We start from the raw sequence: 25,233 nt of genomic DNA on the forward strand, positions 1-25,233 counted from the left end.
CTCCTTCTGCTTCACACCTCCTCTTGTTCTTTCTTTCTTCTCTTTCTCTCTCTCCTTCTCTTTCAATCTATATTTGCCATATCAATTCAAACTCTGGGAGTTGTTGCCTTGCCTTTCTTAATCAGAGTTAATTATGATTATAAAGTCTTTTACTCCTCGCTACCAGTGTAATTTTAACTACTATAAACCTCTAAAGTCTAAAGTTAGTGGGACATATAGTTTATGGTATTTGACAGCACACATTTTGTCCTATGCACTTTCACCCCTGCCCCAGAATTGAGTACTGAAAATTTATTATGCTCTAGATTATTTCTTCTTATTATATATCAATATATTTGATAGAAAATGAAACATTAAAAACTAATATATATTAGAATTTCTATTCTTGCTGAGGTTGTGCATCAGTGTCTGTGATACATAGTATTGTAAAGAATTTAAGGCAACTGAAAGCCCAAAATTGAGATGCACATAATATGCAGTAGTGTATTATGAAATAATAAACATGTGTGCATATATGTATGCATATTTGTATGTATACATGTTTGTGTGTGTGTATGCATATATGTATGCATGTTGGTATGTATGTATGTATGTATGTATGTATGTGTGTATGTATGTATGCATGCATGTTTGTATGTATATATGACTTTAAACTGCATCTGGTAGTGGAGTCTTGGTGCAGGATTTCCAAGGTTTTGAAGAATGTGGAACTACCTCTTAGCCACTACAATTCTCACGTCTGCTCTGGCATGTTAAAGTTCCTGAAATATCCCTACTTCTCATTAGGAGAAGGTACAATTGTTTAAAAATCCTGAAGTTCTGTTCCATTGGTTTTATAACTGATATTGCTGCAAACTAGGTTCTGTGCTATGCAATATTCTATCCACTCAAAGTCGGTGAGCTGTCAGAAACGTTAGTATGCCCAGTGAAATGCTTAGCAGTATTTTGTCTGTCTTCATGTTCTGAGTTCAAATTCTGCCAAGGTCGATTTTGCTTTTCATCCTTTCGGGGTCGATAAATTAAGTACCAGTTGCATACTGGGGTCGATCTAATTGACTGGCCCCCTTCCCCCAAACATTTCAGGCCTTGTGCCCAGAGGAGAAAAGAATTTTATCCACTCAAAGCAAATTCACACACATGAACCTCTTGGACTCATGGAATGTTTGCATAGATTTGCTGAGTTTAGGAAGTGATTTTACTCAGTCATAAATTGACTTCCACCATGTATGCATATAGATATGTATGCATAGATTCTACAAACCCAAAGGATCTTCTGCGTGGTTGCTTCACCAATCCAAATTGATAGAAAGAAAGAGCAACTGAGTCTTCTCCAAATCACAGTCTACTATCTTAAAAATGAAAAGGTAGACCACACAGTGCAATATTGTTCTAGATGCACAAAAATGCAGGATAGTCATGGCCAGAATATTATTGATCATAGGTTTGTCCAATTTGGGCAGAGTAGCAGTGGCTAAAAAGCAACAATTACTATGTTAAAGATAAAATATAAAATTTTATAAAGAATCCATAGAACTAATAATTCAGATATGTATATTCTCTTTAAGAAACAACTAATATTCTTCCCCATTACATTAGATAATTAATCATAATGCCATTTGTCAGTAAATTAACTCATCTTGAGTTAATTTTCAAAATTGGTAGAGAGAAAATTAATGTTAAATTTCTTCTGCATTTCTAAGTTGCCAACATGGCTATCAGTGAGAATAATTTCTTTTGACTCTGTACAAAATGCTGTAAGGTTTTTACACTTCACTCCCCGAGAATATTAATAGTGTTGACAGAATAAAAAAGAAAGTCGATGTTCAATGTAAAATGCTTCAATTAATAAAAGGGTCTTCAATATGCTTGTTTACAACTGGTATAATCCTGTAGGTAATTTGAGTGGTTTTTAATTGTGAACATTCTGATTAACCAGAACTATTTAACAATCCACAGTTTGAGATAATGCTAGCTGAAATCAATCTGAGGTTACTTTTCTTTTGACAACTGCTGTGGTCATGACTTTGTGATCCCAGTCTCGAATAAAGGCTGCAGTAAAGTTATAAAACCCTTTGGCTAATTATTAGTGCTTCTGCCAAGTCTCTGGCTGCATCTTTTTCAGACCAGCTCTGACTGAATAGAGCTATGATCAAAAGTATTTCAGATATGAGCAAGTTATCTAAATCTTCTGATATTTTTTATTTGGGGCACAGTGTATTGAGGAACATATTATCCAATGGGTCCTTCATATTTTCAGAACAGTATGATGTGGTATGAAGGAAATCTGGCTGTTGTTTCCAGATGTGTGGCTTGTTATATTTCTTTACTTAAAAGCATTAGATTGATTGAACCTGAGGATTTATTACGTCTGGAAGCATAAATAACCTTGTATTCAAAATTTTGACTGCTAAATGTATGCCCTAATTGTTTTTATATTTTTTTTTTAAATTGACATCAATTTTTCAAAATGCCCTGCATGTGCCAATTTGGCATGTCTTCCTTAAAAGCACTTGTATAACTACTAACCATACTATTTCTTGGAAATAGTAAAATGTCTGAAATGATTCTTTTGTCAGTAGGAATGTACAAGGGAGTGGTGAAAAGTTCTTGGCTTTGGGCAAAAGAACATTAGGAGGATCAGTTAATTACAATTTTATTCAACATATTCCCTCCTCTCTCACACTTATTGCAGTGATCCTTTAGTTTTTCTAAGTCCTATAAAAGAATTTGGAAGGTTGGGGCTCCAACCAGGTCTTTAATGATGCTCAACCAAGATCTTTTCAGCACCCTGTCGTATCTAACTCACTCTGTATGTGATTTTCATGTCTGAGTTGGCGATGGACTGGCTCCTGTGCAGGTGACACGTAAAATACACCATTTCAAGCTTGGCTGTTGCCAGTACCCGCCTGACTGGCCCTCGTGCTGGTGGCACGTAAAAGCACCCCCTACACTCTTGGAGTGGTTGGCGTTAGGAAGGGCATCCAACTGTAAAAAACTCTGCCAAATCAGATTGGAGCCTGGTGTCACCTCCTGGTCCACCAGTCCTCAGTCAAATCGTCCAACCCATTCTAGCATGGAAAGCGGACGTTAAACAATGATGATGACAATTGAGTCAATTTGTTGTACTTAACCATAACTTCACTTTACTAAAGAATCTTGCATATTCTTCTTTCTTAAATCCCAGCTTTCCATGTTCTGGAGCTTTACTCATACCCATTAATGCTAAAAGTGTAGCTGCTTTGTTTGTAATTTTTAACCAATTTTATTATCTAATTTTCTGTGTGTACAGTCTATTTCATCTTTGTCCATTGAATTTATTATGTGATCAGAAGTAAAACCACTACAGTTTGCACTGTCTCTGACATTATATGAATCACTTGCGCAGATTGTCCTTCTAGATTCTATGAAAATGTTCAAATAGTTCATGCCTTGGCGATTCAGCTTTACCAATTCCTTGAATTAACTAAAACCAGTGTATTCTGAAGCAGATGGTCAGATGACCTTACCTACTGGACAGGCACAACATATCGCATAATTTCAATGCTTTGCTCTGCTTTAATGTTGCATAAATACTGTTGCAATATTTATATTGTAATAAAGCTGAACCAAGACATGAATGCTTGTGTTCTTGTTTCTCCTTGAATTACATGACAAACGGGATTTTATTTTTATTGTCAAAATGCAGGAAATACAAATGAGTGTCGTTAATTTGTTACCAGCCAATCAGTAACCACCAGTCTCTATATCAATTTCAATTAATTAAAGTTTGGGGATTGACCCTCTAATCATCTTTGCTGTATTTGTTATTACCACTAAGGGTGAAATTTCAATGAAATAAAATTCCATGTATTACTACTTTAAGTTTTCTAGTACCCACTTGACTAAATCTGTGGAGTGTGTGCATGTATATGTGTGTGTGTGTGTGTGTATGTGTGTGTGTGTGTGAATGTGTGTGCATGTATGCATGTGTGTGTGCGTGCATGCGTGCGTCCGTGCGTGTGTGAGTGCGTGTGTGTGGCACTACTTTTAAGTTTACCATTTTATAGACAGAGATTGATAAAATAACTGATGTAAGTATTGCAGACAATGTGATCAGTTAAGAAAACAGGTTTGACGCTGGTACTTTAGCATAGGAACAGTTCAATACCTGAAACAAGCAAAGAAGAAGGAAGAGCATTTGATTGACCAGATGAAGCATGGAAAAGCAGATGTTAAAACAACGATGATGATATTCCTGAATATTTTACATTTTCTCAAATATTTCAAATGTAAAAGATTCTGTCTCTGCTTTCCGAATAGCACTGTAAGTTGTAGCCTGGGCTCACTGGTCTATTAGATAAATGCTAGTAATATGATATAGTTAATTAGCTCAAATATATATGTCCCTTTCAGAAATTAACTGAAATTCTGGTCATAAGAAATATATATTTCAGGAGAGTAGAAATAGTTAAGTGCTTGATTGATTCTTCTACATTTTGAATTCAAGTGCTACTGCTGTCTACAATGCAACTAATTCTTATAAAGCAATAAATTAAGTATTAGTATTATAGTGAGGTTGATTGAATGTAATTTCTTTAAAGACTTAATCTCTTTAAGAATGGTATTAATCTTATTCCTTTTTAGGGCCTCCAAGACTGGAACAAAGAAAGAAAAAAGTTAGCAGCAGACCAGAGGCTTGGACTGGATGTTTGTAGTTGAGAGGACAATGCTACAGGCACACAATGGCCAGATGGTGGTGTTAAACCTGGTAACAAATGAAGTCTACTGCCCCCAAATGAGAAAGATCATTCTAACGGTCTTGTACACAGTTACTGTCTAACAAATACCACTAAAGATAAAGGAATAAAGCTTTCTCAGGTTCCAGGTTCTCTGGAGTATATAATCCCAGCTGGATTGGATGCCAGCCTATCACAGGAATACTCATTCTGGTCAGCTGAATGAATGGGAGCAATGTAAAATGAAATGTTTAGCTCAAGAACACAATACATCATCTGGTCCAAGAATTGAAATCACAATCTTACGATCTTGAGTCCACCATTGTAAACACTAAGCCATGCACTTCCACATCAAATGCCACTTTCAAGGCTTTAGTAGACCAGTGGCTATGGTAGAAGACATTCTCCCAAGGTGGCATTGAATTGAAACCATGTTGTGAAGTGAACTTCTTAACTATAAAGCCATGTTTTGTATCTCAGGAAAAGAAAAGAAAAAAGAAAACAAAAAGTAATTCTCGATATTTACCTGATACAGTTGAATCATTTATTGACTATTCTTTTCATGAATATCTTCCTTTTCAGCAGATTTACATTGTTTCATTATGTTGTATATACATTAATTCAGCATTGAATTTAACTAACACAGATTTAATGGTTTATTCCATTTCAATACAAAAGAGATTGCTAAAGAAGAAGGAAAATAACAAAAGAAAAATTCCTATAGAACAATAACTCAGCACATTGTTTATGCATAAAAGAAAAGAAGCTATACAAATATAATGACATATAAAAGAAAAATATAATTATATCTAGCAAGTACATAATTAAATGCAGCCAAAGCATAATTGGGATATAGAGTAAACATAATTTTTCTGGGGGACAACAATAATATACAAGTGTGGGGAGTTCACAATAAAATATAGGACAAAGGTGACGATTTACAGAATATACTGTACAGTAACACAAGGTTTATATTAGCACTTCAAATAAATTCACATCAACTTAATGAGTTAACATTGACTTCACATCCACTTAAGAAGAATTGATATCTTTGATGATAAACAAAGATATTTTATACCTTTTCATCAATTGCTGTATCAGAAAGAATGCCATAGATGACCGAGCTTATAGCCTAATAGAAAATCAGCTAAAGGGCTGGCAGTTTATAACCAAGTATCGCTGACAATGTCATGGTATCAATAGCCAATATAGTTTACTCTCAATGGCCTGTTATTATTGCTGTTTGCCTCAAATCAGCCTTGACTCAGTAGATTTGGGACCAAAGGCATTCCAGCTTTGACCATCTTACTTTATAGACAGTATTTCGATATTTTCTTTATTAAATGTGTCCTTTCTCCTTTTAAGATTGTGGTATTTGACACAAAAGTGATTTGGCTGCTATCTCTAGCAGATTGAGTGTTCGTATGTAAGCTCCCTTAGTTGATTGTCTATATGCAAATAGCCCTTATTTGTTTCTTTTTATCATTTCGTCAGGAGGAGAAGCACTGCTCATGGCTCTTTACATGGCCTCCGACACTATGGAGAGAAGAAAGGTACGCTTAATTCAGAGATCTGGTCTAAATGTTAAAGGCTGTTAAGCACCAGGTGATCGTGTTAAATTGGGTGATGGATTACACTTACCACCCAAGTGGATATAATTTAGGCTCAAAAAGCAAAGTGGAACAAATACTATGAGGTATCTAAGCTGATGCTTCTACAATTCTGCCATTCCACTACATCAGATCTGTACTTATCAATCCCAGAAGGATAAAAGGAAAATTTGTCTGCAGTGAATGAGATTTGAACTCATAACACAAGAAGCTTGAATAAATACCACAAAGCATTTCGCTATTGCTCTTATGAATGTGCCAATTCACTAATTAGTAACATTTTGAAACTGATAAATACATTTTATTAGTTTGCTGTAAGGAAGTCAAACTTCTCTTGTAGTCAAGGTGAGTAAAGGTGTTGACTTTCTCAACTCTCATCCAGTGTATGGAAGTATACCATGGTACCTTCTGTGGTTCTTGACCGAAGAGGCTATCCCCTTTCTAAAATATTATTCGAAAGTGTTGTAGTATACATGTACTTATTCTTGTATCGAATATGCTATATCATTTGGGTTATATCCTAGCCTCTGGAGATGATGTTAGCCTATAGCAAATTTTGCATATCGAAGAATTTTTTACGGAGAACTCCAAGTTAGCAAAGCACTTATTACTGGTCACTGTTGTTTACATCGGTGAATTTGATGCTTGTTTGCAAGTATATAGCTCTGGTCACTGGAAGCTATGTTATTTTGCCAGAAACACAGCTAAATATCATGAATGAAAAACAGAAAAAAGAAAAAGCCTTATTTACAATTCTGCTGTATTTATACAGCAGAATTATGAAGCTAAAAACCTCAAAACTGTGATTTTATTCTTGTTGTTGTTGATGATGATGAAGATGATAAAGATGATGATGATGACAACAGGATACTAATAGATAAATAAAAAGCAAAAAGTCTCTCTGTTTCGGAATTAATTCATTAAAATTTAGACATCTGATCTTTAAATTATTAATTTTTATGAAGGTCAAAATGCTATGTTTTTGTCTTTGAAAGGTCATCATACTATATTTTCTGAATAAATGTCTAAGATGGAAATATTTGAACTTTTAAGAGTAATTACAAATTTTCTCTCTCCTTTAGAACTCCAGTTCCTGATTAATGTATTTCCTTTCTATTGGATTATAAAACACTGAATATGACTGGTGATTTCCTACCAGTTTTTAATAAATTTCTCTACTTCTATTATCTATTATGGAATATTAATATATCTCTTTATAACTTATATATTTGGATGTAAGATTCTTATTTGTAGATAGATCACTCGAGCTATTCTTCAGCGCAAATGCAGTGGCCAGAAACATAGTATAACATATCAAAGTACCCTTTAGTTCTGCTTCACCTATGAACAACAAGCAAATGAACAAATTTAATCTCTCAGCAGTTAATCAAAAGTAAAGTAGCCTTCCCACTTATATTGAAGTGGAGTTGTTTTAGTCGATAATTCACACTAGTGTTGGCAACCTTTCTCTCTTTCTGAAAGGCAAATGACACAATTATCACAAATATCAACATCTCTGTTTGGCATCATTCTACAGTATCCTGATAATAACAATTAAGTATATTACCATTTCATAAAGAGTTTGCTGTTCACTATATTAGTGAAAAAGGCTTGGAACAAGCAGGCCAATTTCCTACAAATATTTTGAATTAACATAAACTAATGTGTAGAAAAGAATCCACTTAAGAAACAAAATAAATCTGACATATTTTGGGCACTGTTTAGAACATAATATTCTACAGAACAGAACAGCAACAATCATTCTTATTTCCTTAACATGAATCTAATGCTACTTATAAGAGATAGCATGACTATTAGCCTTATACATGAAAATTATTGATTTTCTTCAAAGGTATTTTTTCTTTTTTATATAAGAGATGGAGTGATGCCAATTCTATTAGCCACAGTATACAACTGGGATTGTGCTGCTATTAAACACGCACCCTAGACTACATATAAACACTACACATATTGAGTTATTACTAGGACTTGCTAATGCACTACTAACAATACCATTCAGATCTACTAGTCTTCTGTTTACCTCAACCAACAGTACTACAATAGAATCTGAAATAATATGGTGTACCTAAACTCAAGACCAAGACCAACTTTTAGCTATAGCCCTTCATCTTTACTATCTATTTACAGTGTCTAATCTCTGCAAATAATTTAAAGAGAAGAAGAGAAACATACACACAAACACACACACAGATATATGCTCACATGTGCAAACGCAGGTATATATATATATATATATTAGTTATATTGAGAAAACATATATAGGGTAGAGAAATTAGAGACATTTTCTACCAGTGACTAGCATGCATAAAATAGTCAATAGACAACATATTCTTCATATAAAATTAGTGTACAATTATACACAAAATAAGTGACCCTAACAGGACACATTACATGCTAAAAGGAACAGTCAAAGCCCAAACCATGGTTAAAAGTAATTTTGAAGGGGATGAAAAATAAAAACATTTTCAATAGTTACCACTTGTACCTAGGTTTTGAACATTAATGATCAAATAAAATAATTTGTTATCCGTTTTCTTCATCAGCAAGGGTTCTAATAATTAACGTGTAACTATGGAACAAATAGAAAGCACATGTCTCATCTTTATTCATTCTAATTTTTCATATCCACTGCGCAAGCGCAGTTATAGTCGGCAGCAGATAAAAATTTTTATTTCCTGACTGGCACATAAGAAGCACTATATGAATGTGGTCGATGCCAGGTCCACCTGATAGGCTCCCATGCTGGTGGCACATAAAAAGCACTATCTGAATGTGATCGATCCCAGGACTGCTTGACTGGCTCCCGTGCCGGTGGGACATAAAAAGCACTATCCAAATGTGGCTGATGCCAGTGTCCCCTGACTCACTCCCATGCCGGTTGCACATAAAAAGCATTATCTGAACGTGATCGATACCAGGCTCGCCTGATTGGATCCTGTGCTGGTGGCATTTAGAAAAACACCCACTACACTCTCAGAGTGATTGGCATTAGGAAGGGCATCCAGCTGTAGAAACATTGCCAGATCAGATTGGAGCCTGGTGCAGCTGCTTTAAGGCCTCTCAGAAAGGTGCAATGTTATAACATTAACCAGCTATATAAGGCAATTAAAAGAGGGAATGCTACAGAGTATTAACTTAAAGGTGCTGGAAGAAAGTGGGTCATACCGCAATGGAAGCAAATGGTGCTAACTTTGATTGGCTGAAAGGTGACTCAGGTGCCTCCTTGAATTCAAAAGTAAAATGTTTACCTGATGTCATCATGGCAAATTAGTCATTTTGCTCTTGCATGTTTGTGGACTGGAAAATGAAGAGACATACACAAACTGACCCATCTTCGACACAGGGGAAGATAACTCTTTCCCTCTCAGAATGGTTTTTTTTATTTCAGTTTTTTTCACCAACGAACTGACCAAGAGTGCATATTTACCTCCATTAGTAAAGAGGCTATATGCTTCCTGCTGGCAAGTCTTATGAGTCACCCACATTGACAAGTGCAATAATAGGTATATATATATATATATATATATATATATATATATATATATATATATATATATATATATATATATATATATATATATATATAAATATATATATATATATATATATATATATATGGGAGAATATACAAATAATAACAACAGACGAGGACAGGTGGTGTAAATAACAAAAGTATATATTAGTATGACGCTCGGGAATACGGAAAGTCTTTGACGTTTCGAGCTACGCTCTTCAACAGAAAGAATACGGAGACAAGGAGAAAAACACACACACACATATATATATATATATATATATATATATATATATATATATATATATATGTAGATAGATAGATAGATAGATAGATAGATAGATAGGTAGATAGATAGATAGATAGAAAGATAGATATTCATAAAGTTTTAAATTGTAAACATTGTTGCGAAGAATAAACAGATGTAGACATTTTTTAAATCTCTCCGTGGCATTAGTTAATTAGCTAAATTGCCAATGAGGGCATTAATTAAATACATCACTAATTAAACACATTGTGAATGACTGCATCGATATGCAAAATAGAGAAACCATTTGGCTAAGTGCTGGCTTGTGTTTCATATAAACAGCTATAAGCTATCAAACTATGCATAGAGAGAAAATGATGGTACATCTACGAATTATTTTTAATTGAAAGTAAACTTGTAACAATTTCTGTATGTTGGCTCCCTCAAACAAGTACTATAAGTAATTCATTTAACATCTTTCTTTATGCTATAAGGCTTTTAATTCATGAATTATAATCAATAATTCTGTTAAGAAAACTTTAGATTATGTAATATTAAACTTGTTTCAGTCATGATAGGCCACTGTCTTGAAGCATACCAAGGGATATACTAACCGGATTTACTCCTTCACTTCTTGTATAAAATAGGTATAAAAATTAGGAAAATATATGTACTGGATGTGTCGAAACAGTCATTGTGAGCAATAAAGTTTTCTGTGTATTCTATTTTCTCTCTCTATTATTTGTTTTATATTCAACATACACTGAGTAATTCCTGAGGTAGATCCAGCAACAATTGTGTAATTACTGTGGATGACATCAGGTAGACATACGCAATGAACATGCTAGGAACATAAGCAACATATGCAACTCTTAAATATCAACTTATATATAGGGAGAATTCACAAAAAAACAACAGACGAAGACAGGTGGTGTAAACAACAAATGGATGTATTAGTATAACGCTCGGGAATAGAGAAAGTCTTTAACGTCTCGAGCCTACGCTCTTCAACAGAAAGGAACACAGAAAGAAACAAGGAGAAAAAAAATATGTGTAGTGGTCAGCTATCTATCTATCTTATATGTGTGTGTGTGTATGTGTGTTTTATGAATGTATGCAGGTGTATGTGTGTGTGTGTGTTTGTGTGTGTGTGGTGGTTGTGAAAAAATATGGTGGAAACTGAAAATGGGAAGGGTTTTAGTTTAACAAATAAAATATTGCAGATTTTTAAGTACAAAAATTAAGTCTACAACAATTAACTTTATGAGAAAGTTTGTTATGCAGAATATATCACCAACCGATCATGACCATCGCCAGTACCACCTGACTGGCTCCTGTGCTGGTGGCATGTAAAAAGCACCATCTGAATGTGATTGTTGCCAGGCCCGCCTTACTGCACGTAAAAAGCACCCACTACACTCGTGAGTGGTTGGTGTTGGGAAGGGCATCCAGCAGTAGAAACTCTGCCAGACCAGACTAGAGTCTGCTGCAGCTGCTGGCTCTCCAGACCTCAGTCAAACCGTCCAACCTATGCCAGCATAGAAAACGGACATTAATCAATGATGATGATGATGATGAGGATGATGATGATGGTGATGATGATATACACACACACACACATATACATACTTATATATATGTATATGCTAAAGCAGACAACTTGCAAGCTGAATTCAAATGTAAATACTTTGTCTTATGCATAATATCTTTGGAGATATGCAAAGAGGTTTCTGTCTACCTACCTATCTGTCTGCCTGTCTGTCTGTCTGTCTGTCTGCCTGCCTGTCTGTCTATAAATGTTTGTTTTTATGTTCAGTTATAATAAAAATAATTTTAAATTAGTCTAAAAGTTTACTATATACCTTTGTAATGCAAAATAAATATTTGATAATAATAATAATAATGATAATACGAGAAAAAAATGCTTTCTAATTGATGTATCAATATCAGCAGATGACAATGTTTCTGTAAAAGAAACAGAGAAACTTTCAAAATACAAAGATCTGGAAATAGAGGTAACTTGAATGTGGAGCCTAAAAGCAGAAACAATTCCTATTATAGTTGTTGCATTAGGTATGATAAAAATGACGTTCAGACAAATACATAACAAAAACACCGGAACTAACAAATATATATAACATACAGAAAATAACACTACTAAGCACTGCACACATCCTACGCAAAACACTTTCAATACAGTAACCATAAGAGCATCACAACAAACCACAGTACATACCCAAGGCACACAGAGCTGTGCTCAGTAGTGCAGTAAATGCACGTGATAAAAATAAGACAACTGAGTAATAACAATAATAAATGCCCTGATGCAGTACCATGCACTGGCTCACATGGCTTCTGTTCTTAACTCATTGGAAGTGTTATTATGTATGTGTTTTGTCTTGGTATAAAAGATGGGCTACGGTAAATATTCTGCTCAATACCATAGATTTGCTTGGCAGTTGTTTGACCTTAATCATTTGAGCATGTCCCTTAGTAGCTGATGATATGAACATCTTCTCTGATCATGAGCAGAAGTAGTGGGGGAACATCATAGCCATGTGTTGAGAGGAATTTTGGGGGTTTGAATAATTCATCTCTGGAAACATGGGTGTTTTGTTCAACATTCTTAAACAACCCTTATTCAAGGACCTTTTAAGTGGGATGGGCTACTCGACCTGAAGAAAATTCTAACTGGGCCCCACCTGCGAGGTCATGTGCTGTTTATCTTGATATGAGATTACCATGTCATGCACATATGGTTGTGATGCATGTGCTTGGTGTACCTTTATCAGACGGGTAGTCATGCTGGGTATATTGGGCTTCGTATATTTTACCCCAGTCTCACTTTGATGGCATGTACTGCTCTCTCACTCAATAATAATAATAATAATAATAATAATAATAATAATAACAATAATAATATTAATAATGATAATAATAATAAATATATATATATATATACATATATATACAAATATATAACCACAAACACACAGACACACACACACGCACAGAGGCACACACACACACACATATTTATATATGTGTAGTGTTTGCTAAGAACCTATAGATAGATTCTGTAGTATAGCATTGCAGTTTTAAATGCAAGGCAGAGAGCATGACAAGGCTGTACGTTTTGAATTACTGATGCAACTCACACGACTGGCTTCTGTTTAGTTTCTGTCTACTAGATTTCACTCACAATGTATGGTTCAACTCAAAACTACAGAATATGATGGTTGCTTAAATGCTGTCATGCAATGGGATTGAACCTGTGACCTCATGATTGGGAAATGAACTTCTTAACTATTCAGCCATACTGTGCCTCTGAATATGTGTGTGTGTGCGTGTATGTGTGTGCGAGACTGTCTTCTCTGATGTATTTATGTATTTATTTCAGACTTGTTGATTAGTGCGCTTGACTTCAGTCAACTGCATGAAACCTTTAGGTATGTAGAAATAATCCAGTTTATGAAAATACAATTATATATATATATATATGTATGTATATATATATATATATATATATATATATATATATATATATATATATATATATATATATATATATATATATATATATATATATATATGTATATGTATGTATATATATATATATATGTATATAAACTTAGATAGCTAGACATATTCATATACCTATATATATAAACTATATATCTATATATATATGTCTGTGTATATATATATATATATATATATATATATATATATATATATATATATATATATATATACACATACATATTTATGTATGTATTATTTATATTTATGTATATCAACTAAGAGTGTTTAAGAGAGGAAGATAGGCTGAGAGAGAAAGAGAGATGGAAAAATAGAGAGAGAAAGATGGGGAGAGTGGGAGTGTGTGTGTGGAACTTTGATCTTTGCCTCCTGAAGCTAAAAGAGTTTGAGTTAAAAAGAAATCATTATGTATACACACTGCCCTCAGCTATAGTCTTGGAAGAGTTGCTTCTCAGATATTAAGATATTTACGAAATAGAAAATTCTGTTTAGAATATTTACAGATTTATAGAATGCTTGTATTTAAAAGGCATCTTGGGTGTTGGTAGCAGTCGTTGACTTGACTTTGAAAGGTGTTGAAATAATCAATTGGTTTCAAAATGATAAAGTGAAAATAGTTTCCTTGTTTATTTCTTTACCTTTTTTTTTTTTTGAAAGAATCTTTTCTCTCTTCTTATCTGTTTAGTTTCTTTTCTTTTTTGCTAAAAATAATTTTCCTTGATAGTAGGAGCCAACATTAATTATTTCAAAGCAGAAGCGATAGACATAACGAACTGCAACAACAACCTCAATAACACTAACAGTAACAACAACAACAACAACAACAATAATAATAATAATAATAATAATGATAAAGAAAATAAGAATAATGATGGTAGTAATGATAACAATACAATAAATTTTAAAAAATAAGTAAATTTCTGAAAACCAACAATATAGAAATAAAACAGCAAGCAAAAATAACATTTTTTCTATAAATTTTGCTTTTTAAAAATTTTTTTGTTTGAAAAATATATTATTTGCTCGTATTTATTTTTGTCAGTTGCTGGTTGAAGGAAGGAATATGCTCGGAATAATAATAGAATTAAAAAAAAAATCTGGTGTAAAACAAGAGAATATGTTGATATACTGCAGAGGAAGCTGTGAAGTAAATGGAACAAAAGAAGAGAAGAAAAAAACAACACGTCTTTATTATTTTCTTTTTCTATCATTGTATAATTATTCAGAAACAAGAAAGCACACACACACACGCACGCGCACACACTCACACATGCGTGCACAAACTCACATACACATACAAACCCACACACATATGCATACATATATTCACAGATAATTTATCATCATCTTCAATCTTTGGTCACTTCAGCCCTTCAGCTGTGGCTGCTACAAAATTTCAGGTCTTCTTAATTTTCACTCCGGGTTGACTGCCATCTATGGGTTTGGGCAGAGGTTAGTGGGCAACATTCTTTGATATTAAGATGCACTACCACTCATGTCTAGAATCATATCTTTGTTGCTTTACTACAAGTCTCCTCTGAGCATGTAAATCTATGATTTAATATATTCCAACTATGATTATGCCTTCTTCTTTTTAAACATTAAACCTTGGTGTCAAGTACTAACTTTTCTAATGTGTCCATTCAGTTTTCAAAACAGTAGGTTTGATCAGAGGAATGCTGGACTCTTATTTCAAGTTGATCAAGCAATTGCAAATACACTCTTTCAGTAGTTTACTTGTGTATGAATAGTTTATCTCTACATGTCTTGTTTTTAACAATTATATTTATATATACTGATTCTTAGTTAGGTACACCATATCCCTGAGTACCATAAAGGGACAACTAAAAGGACTGATATAAGGAAGGGCATCTCATCATAAAACACTGATTTTAGAATGTCTCAGCTAACCCATAGCAGTAAGGAAAAGAAAATGTATGTCAAAATAATAAAGATGACAATGATGCTGAAAATGATGATGTGGCAGAGAAGGAGAACTATGATGATGATGACAACAAGAACAAGGATGATGATGATCTCATCTGTTGTTTGTTAGCTGTAAGTTATAAAAGAAAGGTTGAAAGTTATTTGGTGTGTCTGGAAGAGAACAGGTCACCAGCTAACAGAGATGACTCACTCGTGTCTGTTAGCTAATTAGTTAAGATGTTATAGTTTAGTAACTGCCAGTTGTTATTGTTGACTAGCCACAAGTGAACTTACATTATGCTTTAAGCAATGATCATCAGATGTAAACATGGATATGTGCTTAAGGAGCTTTCTTTGAAACTGTGGTTTCAAATTCAATCTCACTATACTGCACTTTGGGTCAGTATCATTAACCATATCAGTGGAGGTGCAATGGCCCAGTGGTTAGGGCAGTGGACTCGCGGTCATAGGATCGCGGTTTCGATTCTCAGATTGGGCATTGTGAGTGTTTATTGAGCGAAAACACCTAAAGCTCCATGAGACTCCGGCAGGGGATGGTGATGAACCCTGCTGTACTCTTTCACCACAACTTTCTCTCACTTTTTCTTCCTGTTTCTGTTGTGCCTGTAATTCAAAGGGTCAGCCTTGTCACACTGTGTTATGCTGAATATCCCCGAGAACTACGTTAAGGGTACACGTGTCTGTGGAGTGCTCAGCCACTTGCACGTTAATTTCACGAGCAGGCTGTTCCATTGATCAAATCAACTGGAACCCTCGACATCATAAGCGACGGAGTGCCAACAACAATTAACCATATTTGGAACTGACCACCATCATGTGATATATATTTTAGCTCATGGAAACTGTGAAGAAATAAATCATGTTTATAAATAACAACTTTTATTGAGCTTCACAGTTTGGTACTAAAATCATAGCCATCCAAGGAGTATGACTTGGTTGCTAATTGGTGTGCTAATTGATTTAGTTGCTTAGATAGTTGTATTCAGGTATAAACATTGTACTGTTATCAGATATAGACATTGTCACTGTACCAATCTGTATTCTATTCTTTACCACCATCTTGTACATAATGCATTCTACAGTCACTCTGTGTATACTATCAATCATCATTTCCACTTCCCAAGCCAGTTGTTGTCAGTGTATGTACATCATTCTGTCTCATTCTTTATTATCATTCACCCCAACTAGTTTGTTTCAATCATCATACTGTTTGTTCTCTTCATCACTTATCTTGGTTTTCTTGTGTCATCACTTTATCTATTATTTACCTTCTTGTATCATTACCTCAAGTGAACTGACGACATAGAGTTATGAGGGCGTTACTTGTGTTGGTAACAATGCATGCAGTACTCTTTGTAAAGCGGTTGGTGTTACAATGAGGATTCTGTTGTAGAATCTGACCAAAATGAAATGTGTGGGACCACTCATTCAAGGACTGATCAATGTCTTGTGAGTGAAAGTGGTTGATGGAAAAATATGTGTTTGTGAGTGTGCATTTGCATGTGTGTATGTATGTGTGTGTATGTGTGTCTGTGGGTGTGTGTGTGTGTGTGTGTGTGTGTGTGCGTGCGTATGCATGTGTGTGTGTTTATCTCTCTGTTTTCACTTTAACATTACTTTAAAAAATGGTGTTTGGTGCATGAGTGCACACACACACACACACACACACACACATATATATATATACCTACATGCACATACATACATACACACACATACACATACATATATATGTGTGTATAGGTATATATATATGTTTGTTTTGTGTGTGTGTGTGTGTGTGTGTGTGTGTGTGTGTGTGTGTGTGTGTGTAGTGGGAAAGCTGCAAGTTCATCAGAGATAGTTGTAGAGATGTTCAAAATTATTTAGTGTTGTAGTTAATCAGATCACACTGGAAGGTGCCATACCCAATGACTGGCATAGCAGTATCATAGTAAACTGCTACAGAAGCAAAGATGTAGAGAAGCAATTATTGTTGAATCAAACTAGATTTATTTATGGAAGTCATGGAATGAGTACAATTGATCCCTGATAGAGTGCACCTAGATGTGATACAGTTTGACTTTGTACCCAGAAATGACACCACAGATGTGGTCTTCCTATTGAAGTAACAGCAAGAGAAATACTTGGCTTTTGATTTGAAGAAGGCATTTGACAGGGTAACACATTCAGTAATTTGGTGGGCATCGAGGAAACTACTTGTAGATTAATGGCTTATAATGGCCGTACATGCTATGTACAGTAAACAATAATTTCAGTGATAAATCCAACAAGAAAGTAGGAGTTCATAATGATTCAGTCATTAGTCCTCTCCTATTTATCATAGTTCTGCTGGTCATTGCAGAAGAGATTAAGATTTGATATCTTTAGAAATTCCTATATGCTGATGAGCAGGGCCATCGCTAAGCCCCTGCAACCCATGCAGTTGCAGGGGGCCTCTGCAGTTGAGGTGCCCCATGTTAAAATCAAAGTACATAGATGAGTCACCTATTTACTTTGGTTAAGATGTTGAATAAGTATTAAACTATCTATGTTAACTGAAAATGTCAAGAAATAAAATGGTAATACATCGTACCTGCAAACGTTCTTGTAAGATATTACATTGTACCACAACCGTGTATCAGACTTTGTGGGTTGTCTATGGTATCTATTGAACACAAACTTAGCTCTCTGCTTGATTATTCTAAACTGATTGATGATTTCCTGAAGCAAAAAGTGCACCGTGTTTGTCTTTGAAAGTTGCCTGGATTATAAAAGTGCTATTTTATTCCTATCTAGAAGTTTTACTTATTGAAATTTGTAACAGACCTAAATAAATTTTACTTGTTGTACTTTTAAAGATGTTTTTTTTAGCATAATGTGAAATATTGGACTTGAGATAGAATAAAGTAAAATATAGCAATGAATAAAAGGGATGTAGATTATGAATTTTGATTGAAGGGATGGGGCCTTGAAACAAAAAGTTGCAAGGGGGCGCCCTAAATGTCACGTGACAGAGCTGCTGACAAGTTATCTCAGTTAAATCTATTAGGAATTAGAGAAGAAATTCCAGACTTGGAGACTAAGTTTAGAATACAGGTGTTTTAAGGCAAATCAAGTGAAAGCAAAATTTTAGTAAGAAAGAAGACAAGACTACGTTATTATCAAAGAAATGGCCTTGTTCTATATGCAGGAAACAAGTGAGTACAAATTCATTATACCATACCTAATATAAGCTATGGACACACAAAAGATGTAGTAGAATCACAAGCAGTCTAGCAGATAATGTAAACTTCATTTGCACTAGATGCACTGGAACAGTATGTACTCAAAACACACAAGTAATAGAAATAGTCTGTCTTTAATGTCTGGACATCTCACTAGAAGTAGTTAATAATTATTGTTACTTTGGAGATGTAATTAGCAAGGGAGGTGTTGGCACTGGAAGCATAGTAACCAGAATAAGGAAGAATTGGAGAAAGTTCTGGGAACAACTACAGCTACTGGCAGAGTGAAGAGCAGATTGTATGGCACTTCTTGTGTTGGAACAGCAATGCTGTATGATTGTGAGACATGGGCTTTGAACAAAGGATTTGAGAAAATTGGAAAGAAAAGAAATGAAGCAAGCGTTTTGCAAAGTAAGTATGCATGAATAATGTAGTACAAATGAGAGAAATACTGAGAATAAGAATTATCAGATATAGTGTGCAAGAAAGAAATTGCACTGATATGGACACGTGATATTTATAAATAAGGACATCTGCATAAAGAACTGATGGTGATCACTTAATGTGGATGAAGCTTTCAGAATAGAGAGAGATAGATAGATGGATAGATAGATAGATAAATAGATAGATAGATAGATAGAGAGAGAGAAGGAGAGAGAGAGAGAGAGAGAGAGAGAGAGAGAGCAAGGGAGGAAGGTGTGAAAGCTTACATCAGGGTCTTCGACCTTACAAATATACTGGAAGACCAAAATGAATAGTGATATGTGGGTCTTGAGAAGACCTACTTCTCGTGACAAACCACACTCTTGAAGCACTGAGAGTGCAGACACACACACACACACACACACATACACAACTGTATCCTTTGCCCAATCCCCCCCCCCCCTCAATATACCCCTACCATCCTAACTGTAACTTTTCCTTGACACCATTTACTTTCCTTACTATTCAGAGTTATTTCACTTGTTACTCACCCTTCATACATTAACACACTTCTCCTCTCTACCCACACTTTCATTGATTCCTTTCCCGCCGCCCAACTGAGCCACCAAATTATCATGATTATACCTGCATTATACCTGTCACAATGCATTATATCTGCCACTCTCTTTCCCACCCATGCAATTTACCCAATATCATGTCATCTCTCTCTCTTGTCCTTCTTCTGTCTATATAACATCATTACTATTCTGGGATCTATTTTAAAACGGGGGCCACATTTTTCATTAATGTTTTACGTAGTGTTTTTGGTACGGAAAGACTTTCAAACTTCGTATACTTATCTATTTTGTGTTATAGAACAGAAAAATATTTTTGTATTCGAATTTATTTCATGTAAAAAATTGTCTTATTTCGATAATTTCAACCAATCACTGACAAGTATTCAGTTGTTTACATTTACTCCTTTGGCTGATTAAGTGATGTAAAGCGTATTTAATCTCCATACCTTCGTTTTATTTGCTTTTTTCATTTTAAATTTGCTTTAACCCTAACCCTAACCCTAACCCTAACCCTAGGGTTAGGGTTAGGGTTAGGGTTAATTGTTTCAGAATCGTTTGTTTATGTAGTCGGCACTTAATGTATATCGGCTGAATGGATGTCAGTGATTGGTTGAAATTGCAGAAATACGACAACTTAAACATGGAATAACTTATGGATTTCTTTTTTTTTTAAGAAGAGTAAGAGAAAAAAATGTTTTATATGACACATTCTACCAGTGTTCCAAGTTTCAAAGTGTTTCATTAATGAAAAATGTGGCCCCTGTTTTAAAAAAGATCCCTATTGTGTTACCCAACACTGTCAGTCATCTCCTATATGAAGTTATATTCTGGGAGTGCATTGTGTCCTTCAACAAAACTCTTTATTTCACATTGCTCCAATTGACTCAGCTGACAAATAGGTGTAGTACCCATATTTCAAAGGGCCAGCATTGTCCCATTCTGTGTCAGACTAAATCTCCCTGAGAACTTTGTTAAGGGTACATGTGTCTGTTCAGTGCTCAGCCACTTGCATGTTAATTTCACAAGAAGGCTGCTTCATTGATTGGCTCAACTGGAATTCCCATGATTGTAACTGATGAAGTGCCAATTATCTCCTACACTCACCACATACTCTCATGCAGCCTCCACTCACCAGTCTCCTGGTACCTCTGCCCCACCTCTCATTTCTACCCACCTTGTACACTGAAGGTTCTCTCTAACAGTTGTTGTTTGTTCCTTCTTGAGCCGTGCCTAGCTCATTAGGGTTGGTTTCCCAGTTTCATTGGCATATAGGTTCCCCACCTGGATGGGACGCTGGTCCATCACAGGTGAGCTGCTAGATGCAGGAGGTAAGAGTAAGAGAAATTTGTGGCAAAAGAGTCAGCAGAAGTTCACCATTACCTTCTGCCAGAACCGCATGGAGCTTAGGTATTTTGCTCATAAACACACACATTGCCCTGTCTGAGATTCAAACCTGCAATCCCTCGACTGCAAGTCCGCTGCTCTAACCACTAGGCCATGTGCCTCCACCCTCCCTAACAGTGCATCACCAATATTTCTATTGCTTTCCAGCTCCAACTGATCACTACCATCCTTTCTAGTCATAAACCTGTTATGCTCCGGCCCTTTCTCTTGTGCTTTATTTCCTCATCTTTAAGCATGTAACTGTCCACTTAGGGTTCATAATACTGGTTTCAATTTTTGGCACAAGGCCAGCAATTTCGAGGCAGAACGTAAATCAATTACATTGACCCCATTACTCAACTGATGAAAGGCAAAGCCAACCTTGGCAGAATTTGAACTCAGAATGTGAAATTGGATGAAATGCTGCTAAGTATTTTGCCCAGTATGTTAATGATTCTGCCAGTTCACCACCTTAAACTTGGGGTTCATAATATTCTTTTCTACTCTAGGCAGAAGGCTTGACATTTTGGGGGAATGAAAGGCAAAGTTAACATCGGTGGAATTTGAACTCAGAATGTAAAGACAAACAAAATACTGCTAAGCATTTTGTCTGACAGGCAAACGTTTCTGCCAGCTCGTTACCTCCTGGATAAGATATATTCCTTTCTACTCAAGGTTCAAGGCCTAAGATATTTGGGGAGTGGGGGGGGGGCCAGTCAATTACATCGACTGCAATATGCAACTGGTACTTAATTTATTGACCCCGAAAGATGAAAGGCCAAGTTGACATCGGCAGAATTTGAACTCAGAATGTGAAAATAGATGAAATGCCACTAAGCATTTTGCCCAGTATGTTAATAATTCTGCCAGATCATCACCTTAAACTTGGGATCCATAAGATTGATTTCAAATTTTGGCACAAGGCCAGCAATTTTGAGGGAGGGGTAAATTGATCATATCAACCTCAGTACTCAGTTTGTACTTATTTTATCAATAGGCTGAAAGGCGAAGCTGACCTTAGTGGAATTTGAACTCAGAATGTGAAAATGGACAAAATGTCATTGAGCATTTTATTCAGCATGCTAATGATTTAGTTAGTTTGCCACTTGAAACTTGGGGTTTATAATATTGGAAGGTGTATAATGATGATCTCGTTAATATTGATGGCACAAAAGTATCACTCAGTAAACGCTGTAAAGTGGTTGGTGATAGAAAGGCCACCCAACCATAGAAATCTGGAGCATGAGTCACTCCTTGAGCCAATGAGAACCAGACAAACCGCCCATCTCATTACAGTATAGAATATGGACATTAAATGGTAATAATGAAGAAATGAGTGTGTGTTTAGTTATGTATGTATGCATGTATGTGTGTGGGTATGTATGTATAAGGAGAGAGAGAGAAAGAGAGATAAATAGTAGATAGGTACATACACACACACGTATATACACACACACATATATACACACACATATATACATATACATATATGTATGGTACGTATGTGGTTGTGTGTATGTGTGTGTGTACATATTTATACACATGCATATATACATATACAAATATACAACTATACATACACACACGTTGTTTCTGATTGTTTCTCAGCATAATTTCCTTTCTAACTCAATATATATGCTAATTCTTATAGAATAAAACTTGGTTAAACAAATGCATTTCTACACATTTGATATCTCATAAAACTTAAAATCATTTCCTACCACCAATAGAACTACTTTGAGATTGCAAAAAAATATTAATAATAATACTTCAATTCCATTGTGCATTCTGAATTCAATTTTGAATAACAATTAGCTACAATTTCAACGCATAATAAGTATTCCAATGAGTGCTTCATTTGTCTAATTCATATTTTATATATATATATATATATATATATATATATATATATATATATATATATATATCTTGAATATATATGTATCTTATTTTTATATATATATATCTTGTATTTTCATATTTATCTAATATTTCATTCAATAAATTTTCTTTGCAAAGTCAATTTCATATACTGTTGCCATTGGTCTAAAATATAACATACCAATTTAAAAGTATTGGTTTATAATATTATAGCCACTTACTTAAAAATTTACTTATAAATTTATCATTTTCTCCAGTCATGTCTTTACTCTGACACACATATCTGAAGGTCAGAAATATCTGGTTTAACTAGAAGAAAAATTAGGGTAAATATGAACAGGATGTAAGTTTCTTTTTGTCATGTGAAATGTTGTGATCTGGCAGAATTATAAGAGTATTGAGAAAATATACTTTGCAGTATTTATTCTGAGTTCAAATCCCTCGGGGGCAACTTTGTCTTTCATCCTTCTGGATTTGATAAAATAAAGTACAATGTTAGGGTCAATGGCATTGACTACAATCTTTTTACAATCCTTGAACCTAAATCAGGAACCATTATTTAGTCAATGAAAGACAGTGAAGTGGTAAAGTAATGAACAAACATTTCTTGCATTGCTTAGATATGCCACATAATATTTCAAGTTCAAATCTCACAAAAGTTAACTTTACATTTTATTCTCATGGGATGAATAAAACAAAGTACGAATCAAGTACTAGGCTAAATTAAATTGACTATAGATGAGAATCCTTTGCAGGCGTTTCTAGATTGGTTCAATGAATTCGATACTGAATTTGAACTTATCTAAGTCAATGCTTGCAGAGAAGGTTTTGGCAGTGAGTTTCAGAAAACTGCAGTTTTGGGAGGGAAGTGTTTAGTATGCATAACATTCCAAATATAAATAAACTGGTGATAGTCCAATTCAGCATCAAGTTATCAACAGAAAAAATTGATGGGTTCAGTTTCCATAAGAAGAGTAGAATTTAACACTTCATGCATGTTTCTTCCTCTGAGAGTCACTGAAAATAGAATGATGTGGGGTTGTCAGTAGCATAGAGTTTAGGAAATAAAGCAAATATCAGAGAAGTAAATAAGTGAATGACTCAAGTAAATTTAGATGGGAGTGTTTAGCAAATTTTCTGGTGCTGTACTGCTTTTGGCATGAAATCACTCTCATCATAATGTATTGAAGCTGCTCTGCATATGGTTAGCCAATTTTAAAGGAAAAGTTTTTTTTCTCTTTCTGATGCTTATATTAACTGCTAAGTGCCTTAGAAAATGACAATATAGAAATGTTATAGAACTTTACCGTAAAGAAAGATCACCAGTTAACACATGATATACTTGTTATCATTTTCCATACCAAACATGACAATGGTGTATTGGTAACTCACATAGCAATACTAAATGACTATATTGTTGTGGAGAAGAAAGCCTATAAAGCTAAGAAATTACACTGGCTTAGCTGTTGAATGCAAAATATTATGGCAGTTGAGGAATGCGTCCATCATCCCATTTATAATTGTTATAACTGGAATGATACACAATCAGATCAGTAAAGACATTGATGGATGACTTTAGGCATAGGAATATTTAAAAAAAATAGCTACACTAAGATCTAAAAATATGTTTGGATATTATTACATAGCATTTGTTAACCATTAAGATCAGATTTGATTTCCGTGTAGGACATCTTGGGTAGGTGCCATTTTTGATAGCTTTAGGTCAACCTGTACCACATGAGTGAAAGTCAAAAGAAAGTGGTGCCAAGGAAAGGAAAAGATAACTAGTTACACAAAAAGAGCGATGAAATATATAGCTCTGCTTTGAATATAATTACAGCAGAAGAATAGAGCTGCTGTTAGAAGAATAATGGAGGGATGGGTGATAGGAAGATGAGAAAGTGGGGAAGGCTTGACTAGGACAAATTGCATATGGGGTCCAGTTGTGTGTAATAGACATGAATAATGCTTTAAGGCCTCAGATTTGTAATGATGGATTGGTTTTCTAAAAGCACTCTGAATGACTAATCCTCTCCATACTTATACATCTCTTTCATGAGCTCTTCACTGCCTCACCCTAGAGAAATGTGGATGTTTGCAGAATACAAGAGGTATGATGACAAGGAGCCTCAGCTTGACTGCTTGTAGGTAAGGAACATAGATAT

This window comes from Octopus bimaculoides, chromosome 1, assembly GCF_046866305.1.
Source record: "Octopus bimaculoides isolate indiv1 chromosome 1, ASM4686630v1, whole genome shotgun sequence".
Taxonomy (NCBI): Eukaryota; Metazoa; Mollusca; class Cephalopoda; order Octopoda; family Octopodidae; genus Octopus; species Octopus bimaculoides.